Below are 24,945 nucleotides of genomic sequence, written 5' to 3'. Positions count from 1 at the left end.
GGACCTGCAGCATATTAAATTTAAGAATCATTAGAATTAAGCAAGCCAGTTTTCATGAATGCTGAGCACCCATAGTACCCATTAGTTTCTCTGTAAGCCAGAGTGAGGAACAAAGATGAATTACAGCCAGTTCCTCAATGACATGTATTTTCTTCCATGGAAAAAATTCCCACTCACTTAGGGAACTCCTAACCCTCATATCAGTTCTTCTGCAGTCTGTCAGCTCTCCTTCCTACCCTTGTAGAGCCACAAAGAAACTCTGATGACCACAATGAAAGGATTCATCCTTTCCTCCTTGAAAGGATTTCAGGTTCTCCTGAACTTCTAGGCATGACAGACAAACCAAGAAGCAAGCCTCAGACATAAGGGCCACAGGGAAGGTCACTGGTCAGTCACTAAACACTTGGATGGCACCAGGGTATCAACAGGCAGAGCCTGCTGACATCCTGCAGCGATAAAACATGGCCCAAGGAACACACCTGCTATAAATATAGTATATAAATTCAGTCCAATTTCAGGCTTGTAACAAAAACTAGAACAATCAAGGGATAACCAAAAACACAACAACAACAAACACAACCAAATAAAAAACCCACAAAACCCCATTTTCAGCAGGGTCAGTTCCTGACAGCTTACTCTGCAAGTGATTTCATAGCACTGCTGGTATATAATGGATAAAAATGGTTAGAAAGCACTATTACTCTGTCAACAGCCACCTGAACTTAACATGATAAAGTAACCATGAAACCACAGCCAGCTAAGCACCCTGAATATCATATTTTCAGAAACTGAGTTTCTGATCGTATATTCAGAAACTCAGTTTCTGGGTATTTTGTCTGACCACCACAAACAACTGTGGGAATAAGGAAGCAAGTTGCCTTCCTTCAGGAAAGAATATACCTGTCTCTATCTCACAACAAAAAATGCTTCACAGCTCTGTTCCACAATTCTGTATAAATGCAGTATCTGCTTCAAAGGCAATTCCACTTCCCCTGACTGCAGCACTTGAATCCATGCAGCCTTCAAATTTATTTTCACCCTCCAAAATAAAGGGAAGTCATGCAGCTTCTCCATTGGCTGGAAAAAGAATTTGAACTTGACTGAGTAATGAATAAATTCCTGTTTACAAGAAAAACTGGCTCGCTTGTATTACAACAAGGACACAAATTTATAGATAAGTTTAGGTGAATCTCTATTTAAGATACTCCAAACTGCATTATTTTGTTGATGCACTCAAAGTATTAGGAAAGACTATACTGGAATGTCTGGAAAATTGATTTTGTGATTGTAAATCCAGTTTGTAGGCAGAAATATCTCCTTTCTGGGACAGAAAAGAAAATGGACAGCCAAAGCACTACCAAGGGAGGCAGATGATGGCATTTTGCTTTCCTTCAAAATCAGCATAGGTGAATGAAAACAGTAAAATAAACTGAGTGAAGGCCAAGCCACTTGTGCATTCCTAGCAACAAGGCTCTTTCCAGACACAGACAGGCACATGCAAAGTCTGAGAATGAAAATAAGTTCCCCTGCTGAACATGGCTACCCTTGGTGTTGGCACTCAAGAGGAAAAAGAAAACATCAGCAATCACTTCTACAAGACAGGAGCTGTTTTTTTTTTTAGTTTCACAGGAGAGGCTGAATCTCCCAGGTGCTCCAACTCCAGCTGGCATGGTGCAGCTCCACCAACAAAATGCATGGCTCATCTTTTATCACTGCCAGAATTGCCTGCACATGCAAACTCTCCAAAATGCATTCAGGTCATCCTTAATGTGACAACTGCCCAGTCCTTCAAAGCCACCTGGAAAACACCTCAGGTTAGGCAGTAAGGTCCAGCATCTACACTGGTCATATATTTGGATATCTATGTTAAACAGGGCAGTATCATACCACTGTAAGTCAAAGCCTAAGCAACTTGGTATTAAATAGCTTATGTATTGCTGGAAGAACTAATATTAAAAAACACAGAGATAAGATTAAAAAAATAAATATTCAGGCTGCAGCTTCAGAATTTCTGGAAATGACACCAGTCTTCAAGTCAAGGACAGTAAAAGAAGGAACGAATTTGACCTGCATGTTTAGTGAGGGAGATGGAAAGCCAAGGATCAGATAACTTTCCAACACAGCAGAATGGATCTGCAGAAAGTGGTTTCTCACACAAGCCAACATGAATGCTTGGTTTGCAGGCACCAGGCTGTCCAAGTGAAGTAGCTGGAGCATCACAGGAAAAGGACAAAAAAGGCATCAGCTGTTGGTATGACAAAAATCACAGGAACTACCCAAGACAGACTGGCTTGTGGTTTCCTTTGGGTTAGCAGAAATCATAAGAGTGCTTTGCTGATTGCCTTAGAGCATTTGCCAGCAAATTACCACAATGGCTTCCTCTTAAGGATAAAGTGTGTGCTGAGATTAGGATCCTGCATCACTGAGACAGGGAAGCTCTGCTCTTGATTTCCATGGTTGGCAGAAAAAAAAAAATACAAACCAAATTCTTTGTAGTGATCTCTTCTGGAGCAAAAACCTTAGCAGCAGCTAAAAGGCAGAGGGCTTTGCAGCACCAAGCTAAAGGAAGTGCAGTGTGGTAATTTTGGCAAATGCTGTCATTATAAACAGTGACCATGGTAACAAAAAGGAGGGGTTTTTTTTTCCCTCCAGACCCTAAGGGGGTAAAAAACCCCATGGACATTTCAGTGTGTGTACATATATTAGTGTTTGTACATCACTGCCATGTTTGTGTGTCAGGACCTTACTCAGGGTAATGTATATTCCCACTGATTTCCTGCTAAAAAGGAAACAACACACACAATTCTTCTGTCTCTGCTTGCTGCCCAAAACGGAACACCTCTAAAAAAAAAAACCTGAAGAAGTTTTCAGCTGACAAGCAAGGGGCAAGAAAAGAAAGAGGATGCTACATAATAAATATATAACAAAATGGTAATTGTCTTTTGATGTGTTATTTCTGGCCAGGTTTTTTTCCAAGTACATCTGTTTAGAAACCACAATTAAATTACTTTACTCTGCAGCTAGCATGGGGGTGGTAGCAAAAAAAAAAAATCAACTACTAAAAATGCTGATAGCTAAAAATGTCTTTGGGAAAGTGAGAGGCAATTTTTAAAAAATATTACAAGGCTACAAGTCCTTACCAAGTTATAAATCACCTTTCAAGTATACTGTGGCACAGGAAACTCTTCTGTGATGAAAACAGTGTCTAGATCATGTACTAAAGTGGCACCACATTACTCAAAGCAACACATGTCATGCAAAACCAAGGCCTTTGAAATATCAGCAGCACTTCAATGTGTGTTCAGCACAACTGCCTGGACTAACTCACTGGTTACAGCCAGGTCCTGTTTGCCTTCCTTAAAGACGTGGATGACATGACTGAGTAAAACTTCCAGCTTTTAGTCTTGGATCATGGGCTTTTACATCACTGTGCTTTATACTGAAGGTTTAAGAGATAGACAGTGCTCCCACCCTGCTCAGGCATCTCTAGTTTGCCTACAGAAAAGCATCACAGAATAATTCTGATTGGCAGGGACCTCCAGAGGTCCTCCAGTCCAGCCCCCTGCTCTACCAAGAATCAAGGCTGGAAATGGGGGTGTGGATTCTATTCCATCTGTCAGAGATGGGGCAGTTCGCTGCTGTTCATGGGGCAGCTTTTCTTTATCTCTTCCACAACAAATCCAGGAGACCTTTGCTGTTCATGGCCACTGAGTGTCCCTGCATGGCTGATCAAATTCCATCATCCCATGGGGAGATGCTCCACCCAGGGCAGGAGCCAAGCATTCCTACCTGGATACAATCTGAGCCTGGAACAGCACAGCAGCCTTTGCCCACTGCATTCCCAGAGGAGCAGCTTTCTCCTGCCCTGCATTCCCAGAGGAAGAGCAGGCCCATCTCCAGCAGCCCTGGAGCTGCAGAGGAAAACTGCAGCCTTGTGCAGGATCCCTGCTCCAGCAGAAGCACAGCTGGCACTGCAGGAGGGCTGAGCCCCCATGGGATGGGACTGTGCCACCACCCTGACACACAAGGGGGACAGGGCTTGTTCTCTGCCACTCTTGTTTTATATTACTGCATTTTTATTTTAGTTTTTTTTTTTTCTATGATAAAGAACTGTTATTCCTGTTCCCATATCTTTGCCTGAGAGCCCCTTAATTTCAAAAATTATAATAATTTGGAGGGAGGGGGTTTACATTTTCCATGTCAAGGGAGGCTCCTGCCTGCCTTAGCAGACACCTGTCTTTTCAAACCAAGACACAGATGTCAATGGGAAATACAAGAAAAAAAAAGCATTCTTATTAAGAAAACTTCATTATGAAGTCCTCACAAAAAGAGGCCTCAGAGTGACTGAACCTCTTTTTGGAGAAATGCCAGCAATTTACTGGGAACCTGTTTCTGCTGGATCATGGAGCAGTGCACAGATTTCCTTCTCTGGCCAGTGAGGAGACCCCCCAGGACACAACTATTACCCATCAGCCATCCCCTTCTCAGCTACCAAAAAATCCCATCAGCTACACTGCAGTCATATGAGCATATTTGTGCTCTGAGTGTATAAAATAAAAGCTAATATCATGATTTCCTCATGAAAATTCACTTTGAAGACAAAACCATATACTCATTGGTCTTGTGTAATATCTACCACACCCTTCAATAAAACTTCCCAAGGACCACAGGACAAATCAAACCAAAGAGCCCCTTCAAACTCACCATGGTCTATCTGTGAGTCACTGCTAAGAGTAAGCATATTTTTACTGAAATCAGGATATCTTACAATTCTGAATTAATGAGATATTTTCATTATTTTGTACCCCACTGCCAGCCTGCAATGAGGCACTGCTTTCAAATGCAAAAAATTCCTGTGTTCTTGAGCATTGTTACAGTGTTTAATAAAAAAGTGTGTGTGGGAAAGCTTTGTGACCTAGAAAGGAGATGTACTGTATGAATGATGCACCAAGCCCAGAGAGTGAGACGTCATTATTCTATTTATAGCTATAGGCAGAGGAAAAATGAGTCCAGTAAAAAGATGAAATACTTCATATGCTGCAGGAATTTTTGTTTACGTGAACAGATTAAAAAAAACCCTAAAAGACCAAAAACACCCAGCACCCAAACACAAAGATTAACATTCTTTGTGATAAAAAGAACAAATACTCAAATTTATAATGACCAAATCTCAGTCTTGGCCAATTTGTTCTCTCGTGTATTTAGTTTGCCACATCTCCAGCTGTCTGACATGAAGCCAAAATATTTCAAACCCATGGTTTATATGTGGGCTATCAAACCCATTTAAAAATTGTGTTCAACTGTTTCCAGCAATTTCACAAGATACTTAGAAATGCGGAAAGGGTTTTTTTACAGCTTTTCTTCAAGAAACACCTTTTTCCCCCTTCTCCTGTGGCTGCACAGTGCCAGGGGCATGTCAGACCAAAGAGAGGTGTCAGACCAAACCACCACCCCGGGCAGTGTATGGAATTAAGTTTGCAGAACACAATGCAGATTCCACACCTGTGATTTTATTTCAGTTCAGATTAGATAAAGTGCAAGAAGGAAGGAAAGGATGACCCATCATTCCCAGGAAATCACAGTGTATGGCAGTTTTAGTGTCCATACATCCTGCTGTAATGTCTCAGGTGTTTTTCCTGTTATATTCCTCTTGTGTTGTCTGACCATCAAACAGCATCAACACTGAGCAGAGGAAGAGCTCCCTGAATTTATTACAAGGCATCACTGGAGTCCATTTGTAAGAAGTAACTGGCAGCATAGCACGCTTCTCTCTTATCTCTGCTCTTCATTCAAACCTTAATTCACACAAGTAAAAATCCAAGTGAACTGCCTCTCCCATTTTTGCAACAGTCTGAAAAATCACTGCCAAGCACAGGAAAGCTCAGGGACCACTCAAACACATTTAACCTACATACAGAGAGCTAAGGGAGCTATTTCAGTACTGCCTTAGGAAAAAAGGAAAAAAAAAAAGAAGGGGAAAGGAAAAAAAAAAAGAAGGGGAAAGGAAAAAAAAAGAAGGGGAAAGGAAAAAAAAAAGAAGGGGAAAGGAAAAAAAAAAGAAGGGGAAAGGAAAAAAAAAAGAAGGGGAAAGGAAAAAAAAAGAAGGGGAAAGGAAAAAAAAAAGAAGGGGAAAGGAAAAAAAAAAGAAGGGGAAAGGAAAAAAAAAGAAGGGGAAAGGAAAAAAAAAAGAAGGGGAAAGGAAAAAAAAAGAAGGGGAAAGGAAAAAAAAAAGAAGGGGAAAGGAAAAAAAAAGAAGGGGAAAGGAAAAAAAAAGAAGGGGAAAGGAAAAAAAAAAGAAGGGGAAAGGAAAAAAAAAAGGGGAAAGGAAAAAAAAAAGAAGGGAAAAGGGAAAAAAAAGAAGGGAAAAGGGAAAAAAAATAGAAGGGAAAAGGGAAAAAAATAGAAGGGAAAAGGGGAAAAAAAAGAAGGGAAAAGAGGAAAAAAAAAAACCACATGCAAAATCAATTACCAGTTCTGCCTTTTTGAGCCCCTGGATCTAACAGCTGTAGCTCACCGACTCCCTCACATCACATGTTTATTTGACAGCCCTTGTATGTATTTTAGTCATGGAAAAAACAAAACCTTTGATGGCCATTTCAGCTGTCATCAAAACAACCAGAACCTTGCCTGCTTCCATTCTGCATTTCCTCCTCTGTGTCCCCCAGGGACTCCCAGCACGCTCTGGAAGATACACCCTCACACTGCCTTTCCTGGAGGACTTCTGATTTGCAATGAAATGAGAAGCTGCCATGGTTTTTAGAAGGAAGTTTTCTGACACACACCTGCAAGACATTTCCCCTCCTCTAAGCAGGTTCTCCTGGCAGGATAAAGCTGGCACAAGCCGTGAGTGGGCTGAGCTCTGGGAAGAAGGGATCCACCAGTAACTTACTGAAATATAACCAGTCACAAAGGACAAACACTCACAGAGTAGAGGCACTGCCAGAGAAGGGACACGACTTTCTAGTGCCTCACCATAATGAAAATGCCAGTAAACAGCACTATTTACCCTTTTTACAGCCATCAACAGACTGCCTTAATGCTTGCAAAGGTTCTGTAGCTTCAAATACAGCTCACAGAACCACAGGAAGGGAACTGAGGAGAACATGTTGTCCAACTCCCCAATATTTAGTTGTAATAAACACCAGACCAGTTTTACAGCAGCTGACTCCAATCCTACGCTCATTAACGTAACCAACATCCTCACAATCAAATGAAGGAACACAGACCTGACCAAAGGAGTTGAACATCCAACTCCATAAGCTTCCAAGAGCACCAAAACCTGTTCTTCATTGATTTTCCTCACCTCCGATTTGCCTGGTTTTGAGTGGAAGCTATTGTGCGGTGGCGTGCCCGCAGAATCCCAGCCGGGGGCTGCCAGCCCTGCACCCAGCCATGTGTTGTGCTCAGCTTGCTGGAAAGTGTTTGGGACACTCAGACCTGAGAGTGCCAGCTCATGGCTGTGGAAAAATACCAAATGGTTCCTGAGGAGAAAGCCTGGATAAATCGCCAATTGTTCACTGAGTGTTTTGGTCTTGTCTCCCCTTTTTCACAGACATCTCTGTCTTCTCTTACAAAACTGCAGCTTTAGAGTTAGGACACTTTGTACTTTCCCTCCATATTACTAATTACTGCCACCAAGAACTACCCCACACCAAGTAATATTTCCTTCTTTTACATCATTACATTCATGAGTTGGCTAGAGTCCTTTATTGAAGAAGACATAAAAAAGTTTAATTGTTTCTTATATCTGGTTTATATACACACAAAACCAAACCAGGCATTGTGCTGTTCATGACAGGTTTGCTTTACTCAAACAACAAAGTTAGCAAGTCCAACTTCACTATTTTTTTTATTTTTTCAATTCATCAGGTTTCAAAGCCAAACAAATTCTTTTAGTGAGAAGCAGCTTAGGACTACATGTAAACAGCAGCGTGAAAATAGGTCAGATTTTGACAAGTCTGAGTTACCTCACAGAAAGTCTGTGAGGAAATTGGAGATTTTCTGGGAAACTTACTCACATCATGTTTCCATTACTGAACAAATAATAAAATTATGAAAACAGGAAGGAGGTTTTTCGCTGTAGCCTACTGTATTTGTTTCTTTGTCTCCTATTTGATTTCCAATGCTCTGCATACTTCTCAGTCCAATAATTTCTAGAATAAGAACGCCACATTTGACTTTTCTTCATTTATATGCACAGTATTACAAATCATATGCTGTCATAACAAACAAACAAGTCACCATGAAAATCTAGGTTGTTTGGTTTGGGATTTTTTCAACAAGCCAACCAAACCCATTATGGCAAAATAATTTATTTTCCAAGGAAGCATTAGTGGCAGAGTCTAAATGTTCAACCTCTTATGTTTTTAAGCTGAGATGGCTGATACAGGCACACATGAGGTCACAAATTGCAAGAATGCTTTTAAGAAAGCATCTGGGAATGAGCAACTGTGGCACAAACTGAGCACATGGGAAGATCCCCTGACCTACCAGAAGGACATGCTGGGAAACATCTGGCTCAACCTCACCATTTGTGGAATTCCACAGGAGCACAAGCAGAAATGTGTCCCCTGTCTGCAACACCCAAACTGTTATACCACTTCCAGGACTGATTCATTCAAGTGAAAAGAACATGAAAACAAAGCAAGAAGTCCTTTCAGGATATGCAAAGCAGGCCAACGTCAGAAAAGTAAAAGGAGCCAAGAGCTGAGGTGGGGATCGCAATTTCCCCTCCATGGGCTCTTCCCAAGAGGGGCCACATTCCCCAAATCCATGCTGACAGGTGCTCAAATTCCAGCCACAAAAAAACCCTCACAGAAATCACTGCAGGGCTTCACTTTTTACTGCTGGGCTCAACACTTCAACACAGTTAAGAGCTCTTAAGAGCTCAGCTGGTTTAAGGCCAAAGTATCCAGTGTTTTACTCAATCATGTTGATAAAAAGGATTATCAACCACCTACTTAACACACTCTTTTTCAGTGTTTCCATCCCTCTGACTGCTTACCTATTTGTGTTGAAGATAACCTGTTTTACAGTGTATGCAAGTTAATGATTCTCACTAGTGTACAAGGTGTACACCATGTGCTTGGCAGAGATAAAGACCTGGTGTACCCCATAAAGCTTGCCATCAAAGCAGCCACATTAAAAAAAAAACAACATAAGGGAAATATGGAAAGTTAAATCAGCAATTTTTTGAGCCCCTCCATCACCCAAAACTTAAATACCTCTGCAGAAATAAAAGAAGAATCTGTTATAATTTTTTTTAACTGACAATTTAAAAAAATCCAGAATGCAAGCAAGCAAGGCCTAAACCACAATATTCCAAACAAACCTCATTAGAGCAGACTGGGAATGGAACTCTGCCAGCTGAACACTGTGATTTCCAGAAGCACAGCATACGTGCACTTCTGTATGACCTTCACAGACACTGCCATAGGCTCTACACCTTCAAAAATTCAAACAGTGCCTAAGGACAGAAATGCTGCAATGACACTTCTTTTGTGGTGGTTTCATAATGTAAAATAATTTACTTTGTAAATGTGAAATAATTTTTTCATAAAGTAAAAATAATTTGCTTCAGATTCTTTAGGCTTCCCTCACACTTTAAGAACCTTGAAGTTTGAATAAAGCAGGATGCAATTTGATTTAAAACCCTCTATTTCTTGACCTGCAGCCATTTGAAACAAGGCATCTTCTATTTTGTGTGGAATGAATGCAAACCAGTCACATGAAGCTGTTCTCCACTCTTTGAGCAACCACCAATGAAGCTCAAGTCTGCATCTTTTTGGTTCTGAAATTCCATCTGAGATCAAGCTGAACATTTCTTAATTAAACTTTCAGTGGTTTCAAGTCTAAACAAGTTTTACAACAGCTGAGGTTCTCTCTTGAAAATACCCATCAATGATCATCTCAGAACTATATTAAGATCTTCCCTTACACTTGGAGGAGAAAATAAAGCAAATCAGACCAAATCCATTAGTTATACCTGTGAGTGACATGTGGGAAGAGAGCTTGAAACCCTCAAACCCCAAAGACTTGGCTTGCTTTTTTAATAGTTGCATTCATTTATATGCAATCATAGAACACTCTAAGCTGGAAGGGACCACTAAGGATCACTGAAGTCCAGCTCCTAGCCAGGACACCCCAAGAATCCCACCATGTGTCTGGGAGAGCTGTCCAAATGCTTCTGGAGCTCTGTCAGGCTTGGGGCTGTGACCACTTCCCTGAGGAGCCTGTTCAGTGCCTGACCACCCCCTGGGTGAAAAACCTTCTCCTAGTAACTTCAGAACATTTATTATCATGATTTTCAAATTCCTCTCCAAGCTCCAAGATGCGTCACTGGCCTAGAGTTTCCTGGCTTTTAACACTGCAGTTCTGTAGATCTGAGTTCTGATACATGAAGGCTGTATATGATTACTCATGCATAAAAGTGACATTAATCCAAGCTGCTCCAATTAGAAGCTCTAATTCCAGTAGAGGGAGAAGTCATTAAGTCCCAGATTCAAGGGCATCCCTTTGAGGAACTTCCATAAACTTTAACTACAGGGGCAATAAACACAGAGTGACAGCTCACATTAACTGAAATAAAACACTGAGGTCATTTCTCTATAATGCTTATCAAAATTTTATCTCAAGTAAATAATTTATAGTACCAGATAGTACCCATCAGGGCTACTCCTCTTTCTGCCTCTCAGTCAGACATTCTCTTAAGAGGAGATACTTTTCAAAAAGAGGAAGAGACAACATTCCCTCAATTTGCCAGTTGGCAGTGTGCAATAGATTTGATAAGATAATGCTGCAAACAGACACTGACTGCTTATTTCCACTCTGAGGGACTCAGTGCACATCTACAGGCAAAGAACATTTTTATTTACCTCCTCCACTGGCCTGGCCATACAGAGATCAGAAGCCACAACCTGCTCTCCTGCCCTGCTCACTTCCAGCACTACTACAGCTCTTCCAGCATTGTTTCATTCGGCCCAGAGAGGGGGGAGTTCCAGGCAGCAAAGGGAAATTAAGCACAAGCAGCCTGTCCAAGACTTCTCTAATGGAATCCTGAATTCAGAGAAACCCTAAGGTACTCATCTTGACACTGGAATGAGCTGGGCCACTGACTTCAACCACAACACTGAACTGGGTTTCCTCAATTTGTGCAATGCTCAAAACTCCAGATTGTTTTGACAGGCACTCTGGGTGACCCAGGAACGCTCCTTCTCAGTAGCAGTTACATAAATTTCCCAGGCATTAGTATTTCCTTGTCTAGGATGAAGCCTGTCACACCATACTGCCACCAAAGCTACTTCTCCAAAGCAAACTCTGTAGCTTGCACAAGCTAACACCTTAGCCAGTTCATTTACATTTTTCTTTAATGACTGCATCTAAAATTCTATTGGCAAAGAAATTTTAGAAAGCCAAACAAAACCAACAAAACCTGAAACTCTGTGTTGCACTTCCTTATCTTCTTCTCTCCTGGCCATTTCACTTTACCATGAGGGAAAAGGAGAGCTCTATGCCAAAATCAGGGGAGAGAGGAACAGAGAGGTTAGGAGATCCACCCACATCCTGCAGATAGTCACTGCAGAAACAGCGTGAGAACCTGGATGGGAATATTAAAACACTCACTAATTAAAACATTCAAATGCCCACACTTTTTTTCCTTCTGATGTTCTTCATTATTGACACTATATGTGAAGCTGCATTTAGCAGCCCTTGTGGGTGGGCACAGGTCATCCTCTGCTTCTGTATATTCCATTTTCCCCAAGAGAGGCTTATGCAATATCCTGATGTTCAAACAAAAACGGAGTCATGGAAAATGTGCTCTCGCATGAAAACTTCAGCTGGGGGATGGGATGAGATGGAGAGCTGTCCCACTATACTCAAAAGTTTCAATTTAAACCAGCTGTACAATAAAAAGCTTCCTGCACTTTGCCACAAAGACACTGCGAGGATACTCTCGGAAAACAAATATTTTTGGGGTCAAGAGTGTATATCCAGGATAATGATAACACTGCGAGTACTTCCTGCAAGCTCAGCAGCAGCCACATGGGATTCTGCACAATTTCACCATTTTCCAGTGCTCTGCTGCAGAAGCAGGACTTGGCTTTCCCTCACCAGAACATTTCAGCCTGCTCAAGCAGCTCTCCTTGATGTTAGGAGAGGGCTTCCCCAGGGAAACCTGTGTGCAGCCTCTTGTCCTTGTGGCAGTGGGAGAGCCCAGCCTGACTGCATGACCACAGTACACGTACATGGCCAGTCCATACAGATTTTTCCCTGTGAAATTCAGGATGAAGTCATCTGAGTCTCTTCCCTTCAGCTGTGAAAAGGAGGGAACTGAACTGAGTCTTTCCGTCACCCATCCATCTTTTAGCATAACTTGTGGGAAATCAGTTCCTTTCACCTTTCTATATCCTGTGAAAAATTTGTCCCTAGCAGGCTCAAAGTCCTAGAGGCCAGGCCAACACACATATTTATTTATACAAACAACAACAACAAAAAAAAAAAGGGTTTGTCTGACCAGAAGAAACTCAACTAAAAAAAAAAAAATACTTCATGATCCGCCACCATAAATTGAATGCTTTCTGCCCTATAAAGACACCCATGACCAAAAACCACTAGCAAGGCACCATGATGCACACAAATTATGCAGAATTTTAATCAATTTTCAGATAATTTAAATAGCTGAAGATAGCTACTACACATTTCTATTTTATTAAGTAATGTAAAGCATGGTTTGGTTTCTTTATTTCTGCATGGAACCACTGAAAGTACAATGAGCTGTGACCTATCTTGTCGTATGTCATTTTTTCCCCTACAAGTTTTGATGCCTACTGAAAGGTAATGATGGGGAAATTTCTGTTTGCATTTTAAAGTTTTCAGTGACAATAGCCTGGGAAAAGCTTGAGAAACATACCAGGAAAAAAATAAAAACACAACAAAATAAAACAAACCACAACACCTCACTCATAAGACAAGTGAAAACCATGTTTGATATTAACAGGTATATACACTCTAACAGAAAGGTTTCTTTCTCTCCTTTTAAAACTTGGGGATGACATGGCTCATTCAGGCAGCTGTCACAATAACTCATAACATATTTGGCTGAAAGAGTGCAGCTGTATTTCTTACCTATAAAACTTTTTGTCTTTAAAATTTCCCATACAATTTTTTCCAGCTAAGGCATTGGGCAAACATGCCTGATCAAACAACCACACAAAATTGTATATCTAACCTGAATCCATCTGTCAAATCTTTGGGGCTTCAACAGCCTCAGCTACGACAAACTGACTCATTCTCCTCAAAATCCTTTGTCAATGATGCTCAATATCAGTATCTTGTAAAACCCTTCAATGGCAAACAAAGACAAGCCATGCTGGCACAGAACAAATATTTTCAAGCTTCTGTGTTGGCAGGAGGAGGCTCAGCTAGAAGATACCAGGCAAGTGTGACCTCTGATGACCCGAAAGAGCTGTGCCAGACCTGCACCTCAGGGCCACATTCCCTCTGGAGTTCTTACCTTGAGCCACAAAAGCACTGCAAATTGTTGCTGATCCAGGCAGCTCAGCTGTTCAAGACATCACAGTGAAGAAATGTACCATTAAATTACTTTTCCATGCACAGTTTATAGGTGCTGGTAGTCCATGCTGGGCTGGAAAAAAATGTGGGGATTGTTCCTTATGAGCTTGGTGCAGCTTGTGTGAGTGTTAGACAAACACCATACAGGCCATGGCAAGAGCAAAGATGTTGAAATAAAAGCATCACTTCTTTCCTGCTGCCTCTGTGGCCACAGAGCTTCACCATATAGTCAGTCTTTATCTAAACTGAGGGGGTTTTAAGCCCATTGTTTGCCTTTTTTGTCTTATGGGATGTTATGGGGGGATTGGGGGAAGACTCTTGTCCCCTTCATACTAATGTCTGTATTGATTATCATCTTACCTTTCTTTGAAATCCAGCATTTAGACTATTTTTTTAAAGGAGCAGGTCACTAGACACCCTTCAATGATCCTGCAACAAGAATCATCAAAAAGGCAACTGCTTTTTTATGTTTAGGGTGTTTTTAAAAGAGCCTCTATAAGTGGAAAGCAAAACCAACAGCAGCCACAGAACTTGTCAGCACAAAGGCTAAAATGATCTCCACAGTACATGGCTTTCAGTACAAATGTCAGCCTCTGCCCTCAGCTTCTGTCCTCCAAAGCCATCAATATTCTCTGCAACCTGTCCCTCCATTGACTTCCCAGCATTCAGACTCTCAGCATTACCATAATGATAATAGCTATTGGAGGCTTCCCTGCTATTCATTAATAACCATAACCCATCAGTAGGTGAGATTATTTGAAACAGCAAATGTACAGCAAGTCCTTCATTTGCTTTTAGCAATTATCTCAGCATCCCAGCCAGCCACTGCAGTCCTGGGCTCTGACTGCTTCAGTGCAGTGAGATCTAGCAATCTTGGGATCCCTTCCTGAAGGGATTCAGTGTGCTGGCACTTACAGTCCCCTGCCAGGGGCTTAGCATGATTATTTAGAATAAACCAGAGCTACCTCTGGGCAATTTCCAAGGCTCTGTCCCTGCCTTAGCCCAGCTCCTCCAGTACCTGAGCCTCTCTGGCCACAGGTCTCTGCACACACACCTCTTCAGTGCTTTTCCCTTTACTCAGTTTTTCTCACCTGAGGGGAATTTTCTGTCACAGCACATGTCACACTTGAGAGGACCACAACACACAGTGTGTCAGCACACAATTTCACAAGCTTCACCCCAAACACAGTAACACCAAACCTCTTCAGAAGGCTTCAGGCACCTGCCCACACACAGGAACACCATTCCCCTCCAGAGGGCTGCAGCATCTGCCCTCCTTGTCCCTCAGCCCAGCCTTTCATGCCTTGCAGTCAATGCCCTGCACCTGTGTGCCCTGTGTGCCCTCTGTGGTTGGTCAGTGCCCCTGGGCACTCCATGGCTCGTTCCCTGCAATGCTGCTCACCTGTGCTGCACAGCTGCAGCCACTCAGGGATGAGCCACAGCCCCACCCCAAGCACCACAAACCCTGTGCCTACAAAATTTTCTACCAGTGAAGCCATTAAAACATTAAAATTGACTTATCCTAATGGCAAAATGGAGCTGGTTTGCTGGCAAAGCATGAAGATAAACAGACATAAAAATCGTGCTTTTCATTCCTCTTTGATAAAGTTTTCAATTCAACACATGAAATGCTCAGCATAGCAAATATTGCAGGCAGCCAGGAGCAGGAACACACCTGGCTTTTTGAGGAATATACCTTAGAGCATTGTAGCAGTGCTCACATATAGGACAGAAATCACTTCACAACTGAATATAACAAAAACATGCAAAGTAAAACCACAAAAAGTAGTTAATCTGACAAGATGAGCATTCTTTCCACCTTTTTTTTCTTCTTTTCCCCCCATGGAGTCTCCACATTTTTCCTCATTTATGCTTACAAACCTCAGCTTTAAAAATGCTGTTAGCATAAGAGAGTATTTTTTACCTCCTCCCTTGCTGAAACTGAAGCCTGTGGTGATTATTAATTCACTGCCCCACACACAGAAGGGTCCATCACTACTTTAGGATAAATAGAGATGCTACAGAGAGAGAGGGAGTGTGTGTGTGTGTGTCTGTATGTATAAACACACACACATATATGGTTACAACTGGTTTTTCACTTTTCAAACTATTTGCTTGGAGACTGGAACATTCTGATCCTGGCAAAGTGACGCAACTTATTAGTGGCAAGAAGTGACTCAGTGCCTTGCACTATTTTAGAAAGGCAGAAAAGAGGACTGCTAACTCTGCTACTTCCAATTCACACACACTTCCAAATTCAAACTTTATTATGGAAAAAAAGGAAAAAAAATAGAAGTACAATGGAAAAAACCTTCAAAATAACTCATAAGAAAGTACAAAGAACACTACAGAGATTTCAACTTGTTCTTCTTAAAGTGACCTGGAATGAGAAAACACCTGATCTACTATTTATTCTAATATTATTCTAACTATTCTAATTAGCTCTGCTTTTAAAAACAGAACACAAGGCACCAGAAAGAAAAGCTAACAAAAAGCCTCCAGGTTTTCTCCATCCACAGCTCGTTCAGTAAGCCAGAAAAAGATTGATTTAACCCAACTGAACATCCGTGTCTCATACAAAAGTCATTTCCCTCAGATATTTTAGGCACCAGTAAGAGTGAAGAGGTATCCCTCAGAGGTGTCTCCTCCAGTTGTTTCTGAACTCTGCTGCATCACCGGCAGAGCACACACTGTATCAGGGCAAAAGAGCATCCCAAAGGCTACTCTAGATTTGCAGAAGTCAAGATGGGAAATCAGTTCACTTTACTGTTAATCCTATTTCTCCACACCCACAGTTTTGCTTGGTTAAACAAACCTTCAGAAGAAGCATTTTACTTATTTTATGCATATATGAAAAATACAGATAAATGTATATATCAAGGCTCTTTGTCACAGTGGTCACAGCATTGGAGAGTTACAAGACTCAGCTTCCATTTTGAGCAACATTTACATACCCTGAAATAGGCCAAGCCTTCTAATACAACTCCCAAGCACCAAAAGGTGGTTTTGATAACACAAGTTAAGACTGGCTTGTGAAATGAGACAGCCTATGTTAAATACAGGCATGTTTTAGCTTAACAACTACACAAAGGACTGTAAAAGTTACTAAGAAAATAAATTTCCATCCCTAAATTCTAAAAAAAAATGTGGCACAGGTTTAGCCTTGAAGTTATTAAAGCAGTTTGAGTATTGTTTATACAAGAAAAAAAAAAAGAAAAAAAAGAGGGAGGGTTTAACATTTGACATTTATTAGAGACTACAATAATATCATTCTGGGTCTGTGTCATACTTGGTCTCTCTGCTCTTATGCACACAACCAACACAGAGATGCAGGCACAACACCCAGAGAGAGTAAGAGATTCCTCTCCTACCTCTGTAGCAAGTACTGAAAACATTAGCTAAGCAATTCTCTGACAGCTATTTCCAAAATTGCCATTTTTATGTCGATTTTAGAATCCAGAAGAGATGTTTTTCGTTTTGAAGCCAGAGTAGTCTACATAATCCTGCAATTTCATGTAGTGTAGTTTCTGAGTTCACAAGGGTGTCAGTGTCATAAGCAAGCTGTACTATAACAAAACTCCCTGTAATCATGTTTGGTGACTGTTTATGAAGAAAGAGAAACCAAAGTATGCCTAGAGAGAAGGAAAAATTAGGATTAAGATGATTAAAACACAGACTGGAAAAAGCCCCAAACCTAAGGCTTGGAAAAAAAATAGAGAGGATTATTGTCTTACTTAAGTGATCCCCTGTATTGAAAAAAGATTGCAATCAGAAATCTGCCACTTATCCAACAAATTAGCCTGACTTTCAAAGGCATCCCTTAGCAGATGTGTGCCTTGGAGTATTCAGTGCACTCCTTACATGGAAAGCCATTTATTGCAGGAAGCAGTAGACTTAATCAAGGAAACAAAACCAGCTCTCCCCCAAAAAAACTAATTAAAATCAGGCAATGTATCTTTAGGACAAAAGGATTTTCAACCTAAAGCATGGCCTGGTATGAAATGTTGAGAATAACTGCAGGAGTAAAATTCAGGGACCTCCACACCTATTTTTCCAGTTTGAGCCTGAAGGTTTGTGAGTAAGCTGACACAGTCCCTAGAAGACACAAGGAGCGTGCTTTCTGTCACCTTCAGTATCAGCCTCTGACTTCATCAACACACAAATTCACTGCACAATGTAAAAACTTGGTTTCTCACCAGCCACGGAGGATGAGGACTTTGTTCTCCAGCTCTGCAATTGCCTTTGGCACATCACACCCTCTTCTGCCTCTCTTCTGCCCAGGGGAAGTGATGGGCTCAGAGCTGTCTGTGCCCCACAAATGGCCCTCCAGCTCCCTGAAACTCATCTGGGGGCTAAGAAGCACCAGACTAGGGATGCAAAAGCGCTCACTGATACTGGCAGAGAAGAAAAACAAAAATAAAACAAAACAAAGCTACCGCTTTTGATTGCAGTGTCTCATTCCACAACTCACCATCACTGGTCTCATGGTTAAAACCATTACAATTCCCCTCTGTCCCATTCCAAACTGCAGCACTGATTCACTGCAGAACCCTGACCAGGTCATTTAACATCTCACTTTGTTTTAACCAGCTGTAGTGCAAGGATGAAAATCCACATCACCTAAAGTCTGGAGAAGTTGGTTTGAGCAAAGATGCTTTGAAGGATAAGCAAGCAACAGAAACAGGACAAAGCACAAATATACAGCAATGAACCAGCTACTATAAATCAAAATATTTTCTTTAAGAAAAAAAAAGATCAAATCTGAAGGTCAGATTTGTAAGAAGCAGCAAAAGAAGTGAACTCAGATATCTGATTATATCTGGGATGCTCTGAAAATGAAGTTCACTAAACAGCAAGTTCACATGTGAAGAAAAATGTTGTTCCAAAAATGCCAAGTATTACAAAAAATGTGAATTTATAACACTATTCAAATCTTTTAGGTTCTTTAGGGTTTTAAGTCCAGTTTCTCTAATATATGGGCATTTTTGGCCCTTCCTACTACTTCTTTATGATCATTTGGTCAAGCACTCATCAAAGGCAGGTATTGAACATGGGAACCCCTCTCCTGCCTGTCAAATATGCCCTAAAAATCCTAAATGGCTTAGCACAGACAAACAAATACATAAGAGAATATAATATGAGTTTTTGGACATTTGACCCAGTTTGGAAAGGATCACCTCTTTTTTCAGCTGGTTTCTGTTCTTTCCATTTTCCAGGTGAGTGTCCTGCATTCCCAACTTTTAGCTTCTGTGGTTAAAGAATGAATCCCAGGCATTCTGTGCCCAGAAACCTTCACACCCCTTTTATTTCGCAGTACATGTGAATGGAAGGGTGAGCATCACTGGATGAACATCTTGTCTATGCCACAGTGCAAATTTGGTCCTTCTAAAAACCTGAAAGAACAGAGCCATGATCTTTGCAGTTCCTGCAGGTTCTTGTGATTTACACTGCTGCTCCTCCAACCATGAGCCCGAGACATTCCCAGAACATCCAGCATTTGGAATAGCATATGGAACAGCTCTGTTTACCTCAAACTCCATTAAATCTATTGTGCTAGACAAGACTGGAAGCAAAAACTGCAAAAATGTAGGCAGAAGCACTTAAATTTGTTGTCAATTCAGAGATTAATGAATTCCAAAATTCACCTAATCTGGAGTGTACCCCAGTAATAAACTCTACCCTGCACATACAACCACATGTGCTTTCCCCAAAGCTTTGCTCCAGATCACTCTGCTCATTCATTAACATACTGCACCCTCATTTTTAAAGTATATACATTGCAATCTGACCTCTTCCCAGGAGTGAAATTTATACATTACTGTGATGATATATTTATAAGAACTCAGTTTCTCAGTCCCAGTTAAGAGGGGGATTTCATAGTCTCATGCATGTTCTTGCCCTGGCCTCTACCAACAAGTGTCCAAACTATCATCTGGTACTCTTAAATCTGTGACACTCCAACCTGGTCCTAACTTCTCTCCTAACAATGAAGAGGCAATTGGTCTGGGCAAGAGCCCACTTAATTTTTTACCACCAAACCCTATGTTAGGAAAAAAAAAGCCTTTTTTTTTTTTTTTTTTAGTTCTGTTCAGTCCCTTAATGGCTGTCATTAATTGGCAGGGTCCACCTTCCAATTGAGCAGCTCTGGTGTTTAACAACACACACAATTAGCTTGCCCTGTTACTGTTTATCTGGGAGGCAGGCACGGAAATTTCCAAGTGTGTGGTGTCTGCCGTGCCCATTAGAAGGGGGAAGAGTGAGGACATTAGTCTTTGTGACATATGGCATTCAGATGCACCCCACTGACACAGAACATGAGCGGCCTGGGGCACTGATGGTGAACACGTAACCTCTGAAGCCACCACGGCCCGACTGCCCCCCAATTTATCATTGTCTCACAAAAGCCACGTGTACTCACTCCTGCCAGCCATCATTTCAAAGGGGCTGGCGTGTCGCTGCAAAAGGGACAGTCAATAAAAATGTCAGTGCACTCCAAAGCTTTTTGTGTGCTGAGCTCTGAGTTAGGTGGGAACCAGCAGAAGAAACTCTGCCTGCCTGCTTCTCTCTGAGAGCAAACATTAAAAAACACTTCTTTGGAGGCAATGAAAAATGAGAGCCAAATGAAATTCTTACCTCTCATTTTGCCTCCATGCTTTGCAAATCCTCTCAAACTCCTTGTAATAATGTAAATGAAAATAGATGCAAATGCAGGCAGAAGAACCAGTAAATAATTGACTGTCTGATTACCGTTGTCTGCTCCTCTGCAGAGCTCATTTGGTAATTATGAGGAACTGCAAACAAGCTATACACCTCTAAGGATGCATTGAAAATCAACACATTTGGGAGGGGCTGATGAGAGAAACACATTGCATCACATTTTATGCATCACTGTTCCTTTTAACTCTTATTTTGAGCTTAATCAATCTACTAGTACTTATTTTGAGTTTAATAGAGACATGTAAGTCAGGGATGAATATTTTTGCTGCTGTACTAAAAGAAAGTGAAAATCTTGCTGTTAGATTCTGGCATGGCTTGTATTTCTTGTTTACCTTAATCTGTAGTTTAACAAGCTGCATGTCCTTTCACCTGTGTACATACACTAGTGTGACTGACATGGGACAACGACACATGTCCAGCTGCAAAACTGCTCAAAAGATGCATTAAGCATTGCCCCTAAACAAAAGCAATCTCTCTTACCAAGACAAGGCGTGCCTACATTTCCAGACCCACTAGACCAGCCTCTAAAGGCAGCAGACCTGCACAAAGCATCAAAGAAGGGTTCCCAAAATCTACTTTCTGAATACAGCTGGGCATTTTTGATACTAGTTTGTAAGGACAAAACAGAACTAGGTTAATACCAATATAGAATAGAATAATAGGATTTTTTAAATCCCCTTAGGCCAATAAAGAGCTGTCACTAGGAACAAAAAAAACCTAAAAACCAATCCAGTTGAAACATCTTTCCTCCCATGCTCAGTGCTTATGCAAGATGTAATATATTAAAAATTAAAAAAGAATAGAGCAGTTAGGAATCCTGCCTGTTTCTTTCCAGCTACCCCAAGCCCCAGTCTCCCACAGGCAGGTAAAAATTCATTAATTATTCCATAACCAATCCACCAAGCCATTTTGTTAGAGAGGCTGAAGGGCCCAGAATGCTGTTTTAAGTTTAAAAGATAATGCTAGCTACTTCTGTAACAGTATTTTAACAGTAGGTTAAAAGAATGGAGTGAAATTCTAAGCTCTTGCCCATGAGTTTATCCAAGAAGGAAAAGCAAGCAAACAAACAAAAATACGCAAGTTAAATATCAAATATTGAAAGTAATTTAAAAAAACAATTTGAGCTGAAGTTCACATAAAAACAGCCAAAAAGGAAAGTTGTTTTGAAAACATACATAAACAGATTTAGATTTAGAAAACAGGGCATTTCAGCATTCACATTCTCCCTGCTGCTCTAAACTGAACCTGAAGAGCTGCTGAGTATTGAAATGCCTGATGTAGGGAAAATCCTACATAAGATACAAGAACTCAACTATTCATTTGTGCTGGCCAGTGCAACTGCTCGAATATCCAAACTGAGGACATCACAGCCAGAACCAGGAACAATTGCTTTTGCTGCAAGTGCTAAAGACTGTCCCAAATTCCCACTGCAGCAAGCACAGCCACTCCCTCAGTGATGAAAACATGTCCCAGGTAAGGGGGAGGCTGCAATGAACCTTCTACAACATTTTTCTTTCCAGCTGTTGTCCTCTCTACCAGAGGATGGCATCTTAGGAGCAGCTGATGTTCAGCAGTGTTGCCTGATTGCCATATCATAAAGATGTACCTGGCCACATCTCTACATTCAACAGTCTAATCAAGACAGATTTCAGTGATGCTCACAGTCAGAAAGAAGAGGTCTCTTCCTTCTCCTTGGAAGTTACAGGAACAATTTTATTGTACTTCCTATTTGCAGGTGTCATTCTGACATGTTTCCCTCTGATAGGCCACTGGAATTTATTTAAAACCCCATAAAACTAGCACAGATTTTGTAACATTTAAATTGCCTTTACATTTGTTGAAAGCAAGTCTGAACTGAAAGCATGGGAATATTTCTTCAACAAATCTGACCTCACCTTGCCCAGTAAGTGACCCAGGGGACCGAATTACAGTATTACAGTCTGCAGGTAATTCAAGCATTTTCACAACCAGTGGACAAATCCCACTTTGTCCAAAGCCTTATTCATGCATAAGAAAATGCTCTGGAGCAGAACTTCAAATTACTTAGAAGACAGGGTCTTATCTTTAAAAAATAGGTAAGTTACCAACTCAAAAAAGTTTTGTTTTTTTTTTTAATAAAAGAGATGTCATGCAAGACAAGTGGCAGATTCTAATAGCAGCCCAATATTTTTACAGAGCTGAAATTTAAAGTTGCTTGTGGTCATCACACCCTGGAGCTGCAGCTGACACAGGGACCACCTTTTCTCCATGGAGGAATGGAAAGCACATGTGTCCTTCCAGAAATCCACGTTCAGTCACACTTCACAACGCCAAGTACAAAAAAAAGACAACCACAAATAGTTTGTTTGCTGACGAAGTGGCACCAAACCCTTGGAAAATTCTACAAGTAGTGGCAAGGAATTTTGTGCTAAATAATATGTCTGTGGCAGAGATTAATTCAGTTCAAGGGTGATTAGAAGCAGGAAGTAATACAGAAAGAAAGTCAGCATCAGATTCTGTCGAAAGTCTTTAACACCCAATTATCATAACTATAAACAGCAGGAAAAAAGTTTAAAATGTATTGAAATCAGGCTAGCACTGCATGCATTCCCATCTAGGTTTTTTATTCCTATGAAAACCCCTAGCATATCAATCAGCTTTAAGGAATGACTAATAGATTTTAATATTCCTCCTGAAGTTCATATTAAAGCATTTTACAGCAGGAGTTATTAGTTTATTACTATTAGATCAATATTAATAATGATTTGACATAATAAAGTTAGTGAGCATTCATTTCCTTACTAATTTAAAGGCAGGAGAAAATGGGAAACAAATATTACAACATATCATTAATAAATATTCAGTATACACCAGATTTTGAAGCTCTAACTTCTCTGCATGAAGGGAGTCCTAAAAAAGGCAGACCTCCAATCTTAACTTCACTTGCCATTATGGTTACAACTGGAAATGGAAAGGAACGTTCCCTTTTGACCCTAAATGACACGATAGTATAAAAATTACATTAAAAGACAAGACCTGTGAAAATATGCTTGTATTATATTACACACTAAGTCAACACCTAACAAAATGAGGAACTGCACCATTCAGAGTATCAGCCTGAGGAAATTGCATTTACAGAGAAGGGATCTTGCAGGTAAAAACTTAAAATGCTTTAGGACTGAAGAATGTGTGGATAGGTCATTTGTGGGCTACCCAATAATGCCCAGGTGACTGAAAAGCTCCTGAGTGCTTTTGTGGATCTTCCTCAAAAGGTACCATTATAAAGCACTTGCACTTCCAGCCAAAAAAACCAAGATAATAAATTCATTTTCCAGCAAAGAAGTCAACAAGCCTCCTTACTACCAATAAAATTGCTAGTAGCAAACATATAAGCATATTTCTAAACTATTTCCTTATTTTAAGTCAAGTGCTTTAAACTACTTAGCTTGATGGTAATTTTTCAATCCTGAAACCTGTTTCTGCCTTGGCTGAAAAAATAAAGCTGGAGGTTAAAAAAAATTAAAAAGAGAGAAATCTTAAATCCCAGCCTTGCAATACAAGTGGATTTATTTTCCATGGCAGCATGTGGGGTTTACTGATGCAAGTACCACCAGAAGAAAATAGTCTGTACTTGACTCACAAACAGCAACTCCAAGCTGTAGTCCAGGCAGGACTAGCAGGATCAGTTTAAAGTGGCCAACACTTTCCATAATACAGCTCATTTTAAGTTGCATGTGCAACGTTTGATTCTTCATTTGTGCCTGAGATTAGGGATATGGGTTGAATTCTTTTTGTGCAGATGACAGAAACACATTATTCTACCCCTGTGGAAAACAAAACCTGCTTTCTTGCCTCATTTCAAATCATGAATTCCACAGTTTGGAGGGGATGCAGTTCTGCAGATGTCATTCTGTGTCCCTCTCACAAGATGCCCCAAAATGCCCAAGCTGCAAGACAGTGAAAGCAGAACCTTGGATGCTTTAAGCCCTACAACTCCTGCCAGGGCTGGGGCACACAGACAGCAACAACCAGCAGAAAGAACTTCTCTAGCTCACCTGGTAGAAGTCTGCATTCACTGGCCAGGTGACACCTAAATGCCACAGCACGTGTCACAGTCGAGACGGCCACAACACACCGAGCATCACCAATTCCAGAAGGCTTCAACCCACACAGAGTAACACCAAACCTCCTCAGAAGGCTGCAGCATGTGCCCTCCTTGTCCTCCAGCCCAGCCTTTCATGCCCTGCTGTTGCTGCCCTGCACCTCTGTGCCCTCTGTGGTTGGTCAGTGCCCCTGGGCACTCCATGGCTCGTTCCCTGCAATGCTGCTCACCTGTGCTGCACAGCTGCAGCCACTCAGGGATGAGCACAGCCCCACCCCAAGCACCACAACTCTGTGCCTACAGCTAAAGGAAGCTGTAATCTCATTTGCAAAATTTTAATAAACACTTACGAAATTCAGTTTAGACGACAAGGGAACAAACACACAAACTTGGGATGGCTACACAAATAATTTTACAAGTTAGTGCAGAAAGCAGGTTGTGATTCAAGACATCAGGACATCCAAACTCTCTCCCCTGCTTGCTGCATGACCTCAGACAAATAACGCTGCTCATTCTCTTAATACTTCTGTTCCCTTGCAATTTCCTGCGATGAGAGGAGGATAGTGAATCAGATC

At 41.0% G+C, this 24,945-nt stretch overlaps 1 protein-coding gene across 6 annotated transcripts in view; it reads right to left on the bottom strand.

Moving 5' to 3' along the window:
• The window catches only part of PDE3A (phosphodiesterase 3A), a 227,101-nt gene that overhangs the window by 149,166 nt on the left and 52,990 nt on the right, over positions 1–24,945 (bottom strand). The window contains exons 2-3 of one of the 6 annotated variants that reach the window (XM_064421433.1): positions 13,933–14,001; positions 13,514–13,645 (exon numbers count right to left, since the gene is read on the bottom strand). The exons of 4 other annotated variants lie outside the window; for them this stretch is intronic. The gene's annotated coding sequence lies outside the window, so the exon portion shown is untranslated. Of the gene's footprint in view, positions 1–13,513; positions 13,646–13,932; positions 14,002–24,323; positions 24,441–24,945 lie in introns of those variants that run through there. One more of the 6 variants, XM_064421434.1, reaches the window with a different exon arrangement.

This window comes from Passer domesticus, chromosome 5 (genome assembly GCF_036417665.1).
Source record: "Passer domesticus isolate bPasDom1 chromosome 5, bPasDom1.hap1, whole genome shotgun sequence".
NCBI lineage: Eukaryota > Metazoa > Chordata > Aves > Passeriformes > Passeridae > Passer > Passer domesticus.
This window is presented reverse-complemented; position numbering and strand designations above follow the sequence as displayed.